At 39.6% G+C, this 9945-nt stretch overlaps 1 protein-coding gene across 2 annotated transcripts in view; it reads right to left on the reverse strand.

Annotated features, from left to right (window-relative positions):
- Positions 1-9945, reverse strand: part of CCNDBP1 (cyclin D1 binding protein 1) — a 96011-nt gene that overhangs the window by 54760 nt on the left and 31306 nt on the right. For both annotated transcript variants that reach the window (XR_013335239.1, XR_013335240.1), the window contains exons 12-13: positions 3568-3674; positions 3152-3195 (exon numbers count right to left, since the gene is read on the reverse strand). The gene's annotated coding sequence lies outside the window, so the exon portion shown is untranslated. The remainder of the gene's footprint in view (positions 1-3151; positions 3196-3567; positions 3675-9945) is intronic.

The following is a 9945-nucleotide window of genomic DNA, read 5'->3' on the forward strand; positions in this document are numbered from 1 at the left end:
TAAAGTTCTTACAGATAGTGTGTCAGTCATGATCTAGTTATGAAAACCAAAACCTCTGTAAATGTTTCTACATACTACCTCTTTGTATCTTGGGGAAAAAGTGAGATTTCTCATTTGGCCTCCCTTTGAATCCCTTTCCATATCACATCCAAGATGTCCCTTAATCCTTCTACCCTCTTGCCTCAAAGTCTGCCAGTGCATTGTGGTACTGATGGACCTCGAATGACTGTGGTTCCAGAGATAATGCCAGCTGATAATGCAGTGAAGTAGACTTTTGGTAGGAAATGGAGACCCTTATATTGGCAATAGCTTGTGTGTATCCTTATTCTGAACACAAAGCCCACTCCAATCATTATCTCCTCTCAGAAGCACCTGCTTTCTCATGGCACTACACCAAATTTGGGATGGAGAAAGGCAGGATGCACCCGCCCTCCAGGCACTGCTACCTGACTAAGACCGCTGTGTTGGGCATATATTAAATGCACAGACATTAAATAAATACTTCTATTATATATAAACAAAAGGGTAAGTGTAATTGATCAGAGGGAGAGAAGGTGTGGTGAGAATTGCATAGTAGGTTGATGGTCCTATTAAAGAGTGGGCTGAGAACCAGGAGAACCCTAACAGCAGGGACCTGGAAGTAACATATAATTATTTCATTCTGTAGTTGTTGCCTAACAATCATGAAAAATGGTTTCAGGAAAACATTGTGGATGGGAACATCTTACAGAGACAATGAACCTCTGAAGTACTTTTCAACCACCACACCCTCAGACTCTTTCACGAATCTTGATTTTAACAGTACATTCATTAACTCTTTCACTCAACAAATATTAACAGAGCTTTTATAGGAGCCAGGCCCTGAGCTAGGCACTGAGGACACAAGAAGGACCAGGGCCTGCCCTCAAGGAGCTCAAGTCTAAGCATGAGGAAAATGAAAAATGAACAGAAGGTTCTAACACAGAGTGCTGATAACCACTATTGGAGTGAGTGCAAGGTGTTGTGAGAGCACAAGGAGAAGCAACTTGTCCAATCTTGGGATTGTGAATCAAGGATGGCTTCCTGGAGGGGAGTGGCACTTAAGCTAAAATCTAAAAGACAAGGAGTCAAATAGTCAGGAACTGCAAGTCATTCAGGTAGCTAGAGATCAGAGTAGGAGGAGGCAAGTAGCAGGAAAAATGAGTCTAGAGCTAAGGGATGAAGAGCTTTATGTAGGAAGTCTAAGGAGTTTGGACAGCAATCACCTGCAGGCATCTGTTTCCTTTAAGTCTTGGATCACCGTCTGCCTGAAATGTCAGTGCTTAAAGTTGATTCTATTTAGTGGAGCTGAGCAGACTTCATGTGATTTTAGAAGCACTTAAAGGACAAATAGTTCTCTACCCTGGTCTGTCATAGGGGCTTGCAATTCCCATCAGAGCATTCATTTGAGCTAAGGCCTTCCTTGAATTTCAAGGTTGTCTTTCAACTATTCATTTAACATTTATTGAGTACCTATGTGTTGAATATTCTAGGCCCAAGGGATAGAGCCGTAACAAGACAAAGGATTTGAATAGACATCTCTCCAAAGACAATATACAAATGGCCAAAAAGCATATAAAAAATGCTCAATATCACTAATCATGAGAAAAATGAAAATCAAAACTACACTGAGATATCAAAAGTAGAAATACCACACGATCCAGTCGTTCCACTATAGGTTATTTAACCAAAGAAAATGAAAACACTAGTTCAAAAAGATATATGAATCCCTATGTTTGTTTGTTTGTTTTTAAATGTCTTATTAATTTTTGAGAGAGAGAGAGACAGAAAGACAGAGTATGAATGGGGAAGGGGCAGAGAGAGAGGGAGACACAGAATCTGAAGAAGGCTTCAGGGTCTGAGCTGTCAGCACAGAGCCCGATGCAGGGCTCAAACCCATGAACTGTGAAATCATGACCTGAGTCAAAGTCAGATGCTTAAAACTGAGCCACCCAGGCACCCCTGAACCCCTATATTTATTGCAGCATTATTTACAATAGCCAAGATATGGAAGCAACCCAAGTGTCTATCCACAGATGAATGCATAAAAAACATCTTTCTCTCCTTCACACACACACACGCGCGCGCGCGCGCACACACACACACACAGGAATATTACTCAGCCATAAAAAAGAATGAGAACTTGCCACTTGGGACAACATGGATGGACCTAGAAGGTATTATGCCAAGTGAAATAAGTCAGATAGAGAAAGACAAATTCTATTTGATTTCACTTATATTTGGAATCTAAGAACAAACCCAAAAGAAACAGACCCACAGAGAACAGATTGTTGGTTGCCAGAGGGGAGGATAGAGGAGAAGTGGGCAAAATGGGTAAAGAGGAGTGGGAGGTACAGGCTTCCAGTTATGGAATGAATAAAGTAATGGGAATAAAAGGCACGTATAGGGAATATAGTCAATGGTACTGTAATAGTGTCGTATGGTGACAGATGGGTAACTACACTTGTGGTGAGCCTAGCATAATGTAAAGACTTGTCCAATCCCTATGTTGTACACCTGAAACTATTGTAACATTGTGTGTCAACTATACTTCAAAAAAACAAACAAAACAAAAAACAAACCCTGCATTGAGATATTATCTTACACCCATTAGGATGGCTACTTAAAAAAAAAAACAAGAACAAAAAATAACAAGTATTTGGGAATTGAGAAGTTCAAACTCTTGAGCATTGTTGGTGGGATTGTAAAATGGTGCATCCACTTTGGAAACCAGTATGGCAGCTTCTCAAAAAGTTTAAAAGAGGACTACTGTATGACTTAGCAATCCCACTTTGGGTATATAGTCAAAAAAAGAATTGAAAGCAGCGTCTCAAAGAGATATTTGAACACTCATGTCCACGGCACTATTCACAATAGCCAGGAGGAAGAAGCAACCCAGATATCCATCACAGGATGAATGGATAATCAAAATTTGGTACACACACACAATGGAATATTATTCAGCCTTAAAAGGGCAAGGAATCTTGTCACATGCTACAACATGGATGAACCTTGAGGACATTATGTAAAGTGAAATAAGCCAGTCATAAAGGGGTAAATACTGTGTGATTATACTTACATGAAGTATCTAAATTAGTCAAATTAATGACATAGAAAGTAGAATGATACTTACCAGAGCCTGAGGTGAGGAAGTATGGGGGAGTTCAAGTTTCAGTTCTGCAAGATGAAAAGGTTTTGGAGATCTCTTTCACAATAAGGTAAACACACTTAACACTACTGAATTGTATACTTAAAAATGGTTAAGATGATAAATTTTATGGTATGTGTTTTCTATCACAATAAAAATTTTTTTACCCATCCTATGCTGTTTCAACATTTACAACTTTATTAGAAATAATAATAATAATAGCATCCATAACAATGTCAGCAGGAATAAAAATCTCCATTAATTGAGGGCCTAAAAACAAACAAGCAAAACTGGGTTTTAGTCTTTGTAAGTGTCGGTCTATTTCTTATCACCTTTACTCCTGGGTATAGTCCTTCAGGGTTCTGACTGAAAACGTGGGTGTTTATTGGGGCCCTCCATACCTGGTGGCCCTGGAACTCCAATTTGTATCCTCCAGCCCTGTGAGATTGCCAGATGATCTGCTCAGATTCTCAGGCTGTCATCTGCCAGTAGCCAATCAGCAAATGTCCTAAAGCGAAAAGTGACACACTGTCAAGCTTACCTCTTCATGCTTCTCTTCTCCCTGAGACTTAGATCCCTCAAATCCTTGATGACTTCAGGCAGATATGTAAAATAGTTTGTTCAACTTTTCTGGTTATTTTCAATAGGGGCAATACTATCTGCTCTACCTAGAAGCAGAAATCCTTGAGAGATTTTAAAAGAAGACTGAATAGAGAGAACTTCCTAGTGGTATTTTGGATTATAGGCTAATAATGAAGTCAAATGTATGTATGGGACCTGAGCTGGACCTGACCTATGTTTGAGTCCAGTCTTTACCGCAAACTGTGAGATGTTGGGAAAGCATCAGATCCTGGGAGGCTTAGAGATAAACTTTTAGTTTGTTCACACCATGTTTACAGGTAGGTTATCATGTGTATTTTTAGCCTCATTTTTGTTTTATTTCCTTCTGTATTCATCTTTCATCTTTTGTATCATTTTAATATATGCTCTTCTTTTAAAGTTTATTTATTTTGAGGAGGAGAGAGAAAGAAAGAGAGAGAGAGAGAGAGAATCCTAAGCAGGCTTCATGTTCATGTTGTCAGCACAGAGCCTGCTTGGGATTTTCTCTCTCTGCCCCTCCCCAGCTTGTACTCTCTCTGTCTCTCAAAGTAAATAAATAAAAACATTTTTTAAAAGTGTTTTAAAAGTCAGAGGCTTAACTGAGCCACCTAGGCACCCCAATATATGCTTTTTTTAAAGCAGGCTACATGCCCAATATGGGGGCTTGAACTCATGACTCTGAGATTGAGAGTCAGATGCTTTACCAACTGAGCTGGCCAGGCACCCCTAGGTTTTTGGGGTTCTTTTTCTTAACATTTTATTATTGAGGGACAGAGACAGAGCATGAGCATGGGATGAGCAGAGAGAGGGGGAGACACAGAATCTGAAGGAGGCTCCAGCTGTCAGCACAGAGCCTGACGCTGGGCTCAAAAACATAAACCGTGAGATCATGACCTGACCCGAAGTTGGATGCTTAACTGACTGAACCACCCAGGTGCCTTTTTTTTTTTTTTTTTTTTAAGTTGCATGCCCAACGTGGGGCTTGAACTCACAACCCCAAGATCAAGAGTCACGTGTTCTATTGACTGAGCCAGGAAGGCACCCCAACATATGCTCTTCTGAAACATCATGTTTCACTGTTAGTCATCTTAAATTCTTTCTGGAAGAAGGTAGTATGTTAATTGATTTACTCATTAATTCATTCATTAAAATAAACCTATTAACTCCCTGGACCTATTTTCTCACCAATAAAATGGGAATAATGATCCCTTACTTAGTTTACATAATTGAAATTCAGATATGAGATAATGTATGTAAAAATGCTTTGTCAAGCAATGTACCAGCATAATTAATTTACTTGAAACTGAGATTCCTGTTGAATATCTTTTCTTCCTTGCACCCCGTATCCCAACCATTAGTGTGTCTTGCCAATTTAATGTCCTGCATTTCTGTTACACCAGCCCACCTCTATGTTCACCATCACTCCCCTGACCAGACCACCTTCAGCTCTCACTTGAATCATTACGGCAGACTCTTACTGGTCCTCTCTTTTCCACTTTGACCCTCCAGCCAGTGTGGGTTTTTTAAATTTTTTAAATAAATTTAAAAAATATTTTTATTTATTTTTGAGAGAGAGACAGAGAGACAGAGTGAGAGCAGGGGAGGGGCAGAGAGAAAGGGAGACAGAATCTGAATCAGGCTCTAGGCTTTGAGCTGTGATGTGGAGGTTGAACTTGCAAACTGTGAGATAATGACTTGAGCTGAAGTCAGGAAGCTTAACTGACTGAGCCACCTAAGCACCCCAGAGTGGTATTTTAAGAAATGTGATTGTTAAAGTGATTGTTACTCTATTGCTAAAAGTCCCATTCGTTAGTTCCCCAGAACTCTGAGGACAAAATTCAAAATCCTTACCTCTACTCTGCAAGATTTAGCCCCTGCCTTACCTCTCCTCCTGACAGGCTTTGTTCCATCCAGTCCCATGACCTTCCTGTGATTGCTCCCTGCCTTGGGGCTTTTGCATATGCTGTTCTCATCCCTCCCATCCCACCCCACCCCTTGCCCCATTGCCTAGCTATCTTTCCTGTTTCTCAGCTTAAATATTGCTTTGTCAGGGAAACCTCCTCAGACCTCCACACCTAGGTCCTAGAACTTGGAACTTTTCTATTATAGCAGGTATCATAAGCAAATAATTAACAGTATAAGCCCTTAACAAAGTTTTCTCCTGCCAGAATATAAGCTCCTTGATGGTAAGGACACATCTATCTAATTTATATTACTGTATTACTAGTATGTATTACAGTTCCTGATGAACAGTAGTGCTCAATACATATTTGTGTCATGGATGAATAAATGATTCCTTCTTGGGTATCCACTAGCCACTTTGTTTTTCTGCCAGAGGCTGGGAAATTGAAAAGTGTGGATGTAGTGGGAAGCACGGCTGAACTTTCTGGCTCATGAGTGCATGCCTCCATCTTCCTCACATCTCCCATTCTCCTTTCCCCAGCTCAACCAAAACATAGCACTATGTCACAGGACCCCCCCAAATGCCCCAACTGAAATACTTTCAGAAAGCGGGTGTTTGTGGAGCTCCCTGGGAATTGTATTAGGAGAGATTATCTTTATTAGTACCAAAAGTGGAACAAATTCCAAAAGGGTATACCAGCCCATGACTTCCCCATTGTTCTCCCACAGGCATGGGGCTCACAGTGGTGAAAACAGTCTTCCAGTCAGCCTTTTCTTTACCTTGCAAGTTTTTGTTATTTTTCAAATAATTACAACAATACATTGTTGTGGTATAAAGATACTAAATGTGAGGGGCGCCTGGGTGGCTTAGTCGGTTAAGCGTCCGACTTTCGCTTAGGTCATGATCTCACGGTTCGTTCGTGGGTTCGAGCCCCGCGTCGGGCTCTGTGCTGACTGCCAGCTCGGAGCCTGGAGCCTGTTTCAGTCTGTGACTCCCTCTCTCTCTGACCCTCCCCTGCTCACGCTCTCTCTCTCTCTCTCTCCTAGAGATAAAAAAAAAAGTAAAAAAAAAAAAAGATACTAAATGTGAGAAGTGAGATGATTCATTTTCAGAAATACGAAATAAAAGCTGTGCTGTCTAGTTAACAATAGGTTTACAACCCATTGGAAATAGTATAACCTTCTTCCTCTTACCCGCGCGCGTGTGCGCGCACGCGCGCGCGCGCGCGCACACACACACACACACACACACACACACACACACACACACAGTGGAGTCCCAAACCCTTAGATACTTGACTTCCTGGTTCTCCTTCCCTTCTCCATTTTGCGGGCTTATTTTTTATGGGATTATTTTTCGCAGGCTTTGCAATGAGCATGCTCCAAATAACTGAAGTCTCTGCATCACCTCGAGGAAGGTACATTTGCACCAACCAGACTACTTTTTGCCTTATATGGGCATAAGCAACTTCCTGGTAAGGCTGTAACCTCTGTTGTACTCAGCCAATGAGGAATCAGGGGAGGGACTTGCATTGTAGGAGATAAATTGCCTGCTGTAACCATCAGTCTGCCTATCAGTCTCTCTTGCAAGATCATTGGTTAAAGCCTTGCTTCACTGTGTTCTGAGTCTCAGTGTCCCTCCTTTGATTGGGTCAGTGGGCTTATTTCTCACTGTAAAGGATATACAGAAAGAAAGCCTTGCACCCAGGTACTGAATTTCCCTACACAGAAGCAATAACTTTCCAGAAATATTCAACATAAACACAAACAAATTCATATATATTCTCCCCACACACCCGTTAATACAAATGTAGCATACTATTCACACCTTGCTTTTTCCATTTAATGGTATAGCTTGGAGATGGTTTCATATTAGTTTATGTAGAGCTACTTCATTCTTTTTCACATTTGCATGGTTGTCTATTGAATGAATGTCCCATAAGTTATCTATCTTTTATGTAGTTTCTGATATTTTGCTTTGTGACTCCCAGTAAAATGGATATACTTCTATAAATTTCATTTTACATGTTTGGTTATTTGCATTAGAATACCTAGAAGTGAAATGGCTATTCAAAAATATAGGCATTTAAGGTTTTGGTAAATATTACTTAATTTCCCTCTATAAAGCTGAATCAATTTACTTTCTTACTAGGATTATAAGAGAGTAACACTTTTCCTACACCATTAACTAACTCAGAAAGTTGCCAAACTATTTTATCTTTGCCAGTCTGAAAGATGAAAGAAATGATACCACAGGGTAGTTTTATTTTGTATTATATTAATTAAGGTTGGGCATATTTTTATGTATTTAAGAGTCATTTGAATTTCTTTTTCTGTGAATTATCCTTCATATCCTTCACCCATTTTTCTATTGATTTGTTGTTCTTTACTTATTGATTGGCAGATACCTTCTACATTTAGGAAAGTAACACTTTGAGATACAAGTTTCAAACATTTCTTTCAATTTGTTGTATATATTCTAACTTCGTTTATATTAGTTTCTTAAAGTTTATTTGATAGAAAGAGAGAGTGAGTCAGGGAGTGGCAGAAAGAGAGTGGGAAAGAGAATTTCAAGCAAGCTCTGCACTGTCAGTGTGGAACCCAATGCAGGACTCGAATTCATGAGCTGTGAGATCCTGACCTGAGGTGAAACCAAGAGTTAGATGTTAAACTGACTGAGCAATCCAGGTATCCCTAACTTTGCTTATGAGTTTTTCCAAGTAACAAAATTTTAAGGAATAAAATTTATCTATTATTTCTTTATAGCTTCTGGGGTTTGTGTTATACTTTAAAAGGCCTTCCCTGGGCTGACTTAAAAGTAAGTGTCTTTATCTTTCTTTTCAGTACTTTTAGGATTTAATTTTTTACATTTAGAGTTTTGATCTACCTGGAATTTATTTTGGTATATGGTGCAAGGTAGGAAACCAACTTTAATTTGCAAATTAGCTGCCCCCAAACCATTTACTAGTGAATCCTTATCTTCCCCACTGATTCAAAGTGCCATACTTGGCCCATACTTAATGCATACATTTTGCTTGATGTGCTTTCTCAAGTGCAGTGATGTCATATTATGTTATAATATATAGGAAGCCTGGTTATACTACATAAGAAGTCAGAAATGTAGCATGACCAGGCCTACTAGATATTAAAACACATCTTAGAGGTTTTAATCTAAAAACATCTTTAGACCTTTCTGGATTATATTTTATTTTATATCTTTTAAAATTTCCTTTTGAACTTTAGAATCAGCTTTTCCAATTTCACAGAAAAAACTTATTAACATTTTATTTGGACTGCATTAAACTTAAGATTAGCATACTAAATTATCTTTTATAATAATTTTTTAGTAGATTCATGGTTTCCAGGTAAAAACCACATGATCTTCTTGTATTTTTATTTAATAAAGTAAGGTAGATTTTATTTTTTCAAAAAAGATTTTTTAATGATTTATTTCTTAGAGAGAGAGACAGTGCGAGCAGGGGAGGGTCAGAAGGAGAGGGAGACACAGAATCTGAAGCAGGCTCCAGGCTCTGAGGTAGCTGTCAGCACAGAGCCCGATGCGGGGCTCAAACCCACGAACTGTGAAATCATGACCTGAGCCAAAGTTGGACGCTTAACCGACTGAGCCACCCAAGCGCCCCAAACCACATGATTTTCAAATAAGAAAAAATTCACTTCTTCATTCCTCATGAAGAATCATTTTTTGGAGGAGTAAGAAGGCAGCAGCTTCTTCTTCTTTTTAACATAGTAAGGTTCTTCAAATGGGCAGTGGTTCAAAGTTTTAAAAGTATAAAACTGTAAACAGAAGAAAAATCACCTTCCTATCTCATTCTCTCGTTCTCCTCCCCACAGGCAACCAATGTTCTTTGTAGTTCCTTTTATATCCTTCTACAGAAATCCTGTATGCATGCAGGCCAGAATTCCTGCCCCTGAGAGTGCTAACACGGTCTTGGAGAAGCCCCAGGAAAAGCTGGGCTTTAGACCACCAAAGAGGGCTTCTCCTGTGTCTTGTCTCCTCAGTGACTAAACAAGTAGAAATAGAAAAAGATACAGGCCCTGAGTTCCAAGATAATTCTCCACCTTCTCTTGTAGAGTCCCAGATCTGGTAGGCTTGGAAGAGCTGGGGCTCTGACTTTTAGGATATTTGTTTTTCACCAACAAATTCTACCTCCTTATCTCCTTCACACAGATGCATTCCAGACACACAGGTTCTCTCTATTACCAAAATAGCCACAAACATCTAGCAACTTGAAGCCCATGATAGGTTTAGGGCCTGA

This window comes from Crocuta crocuta, unplaced genomic scaffold, assembly GCF_008692635.1.
Source record: "Crocuta crocuta isolate KB4526 unplaced genomic scaffold, BGI_CrCroc_1.0 scaffold102, whole genome shotgun sequence".
Taxonomy (NCBI): Eukaryota; Metazoa; Chordata; class Mammalia; order Carnivora; family Hyaenidae; genus Crocuta; species Crocuta crocuta.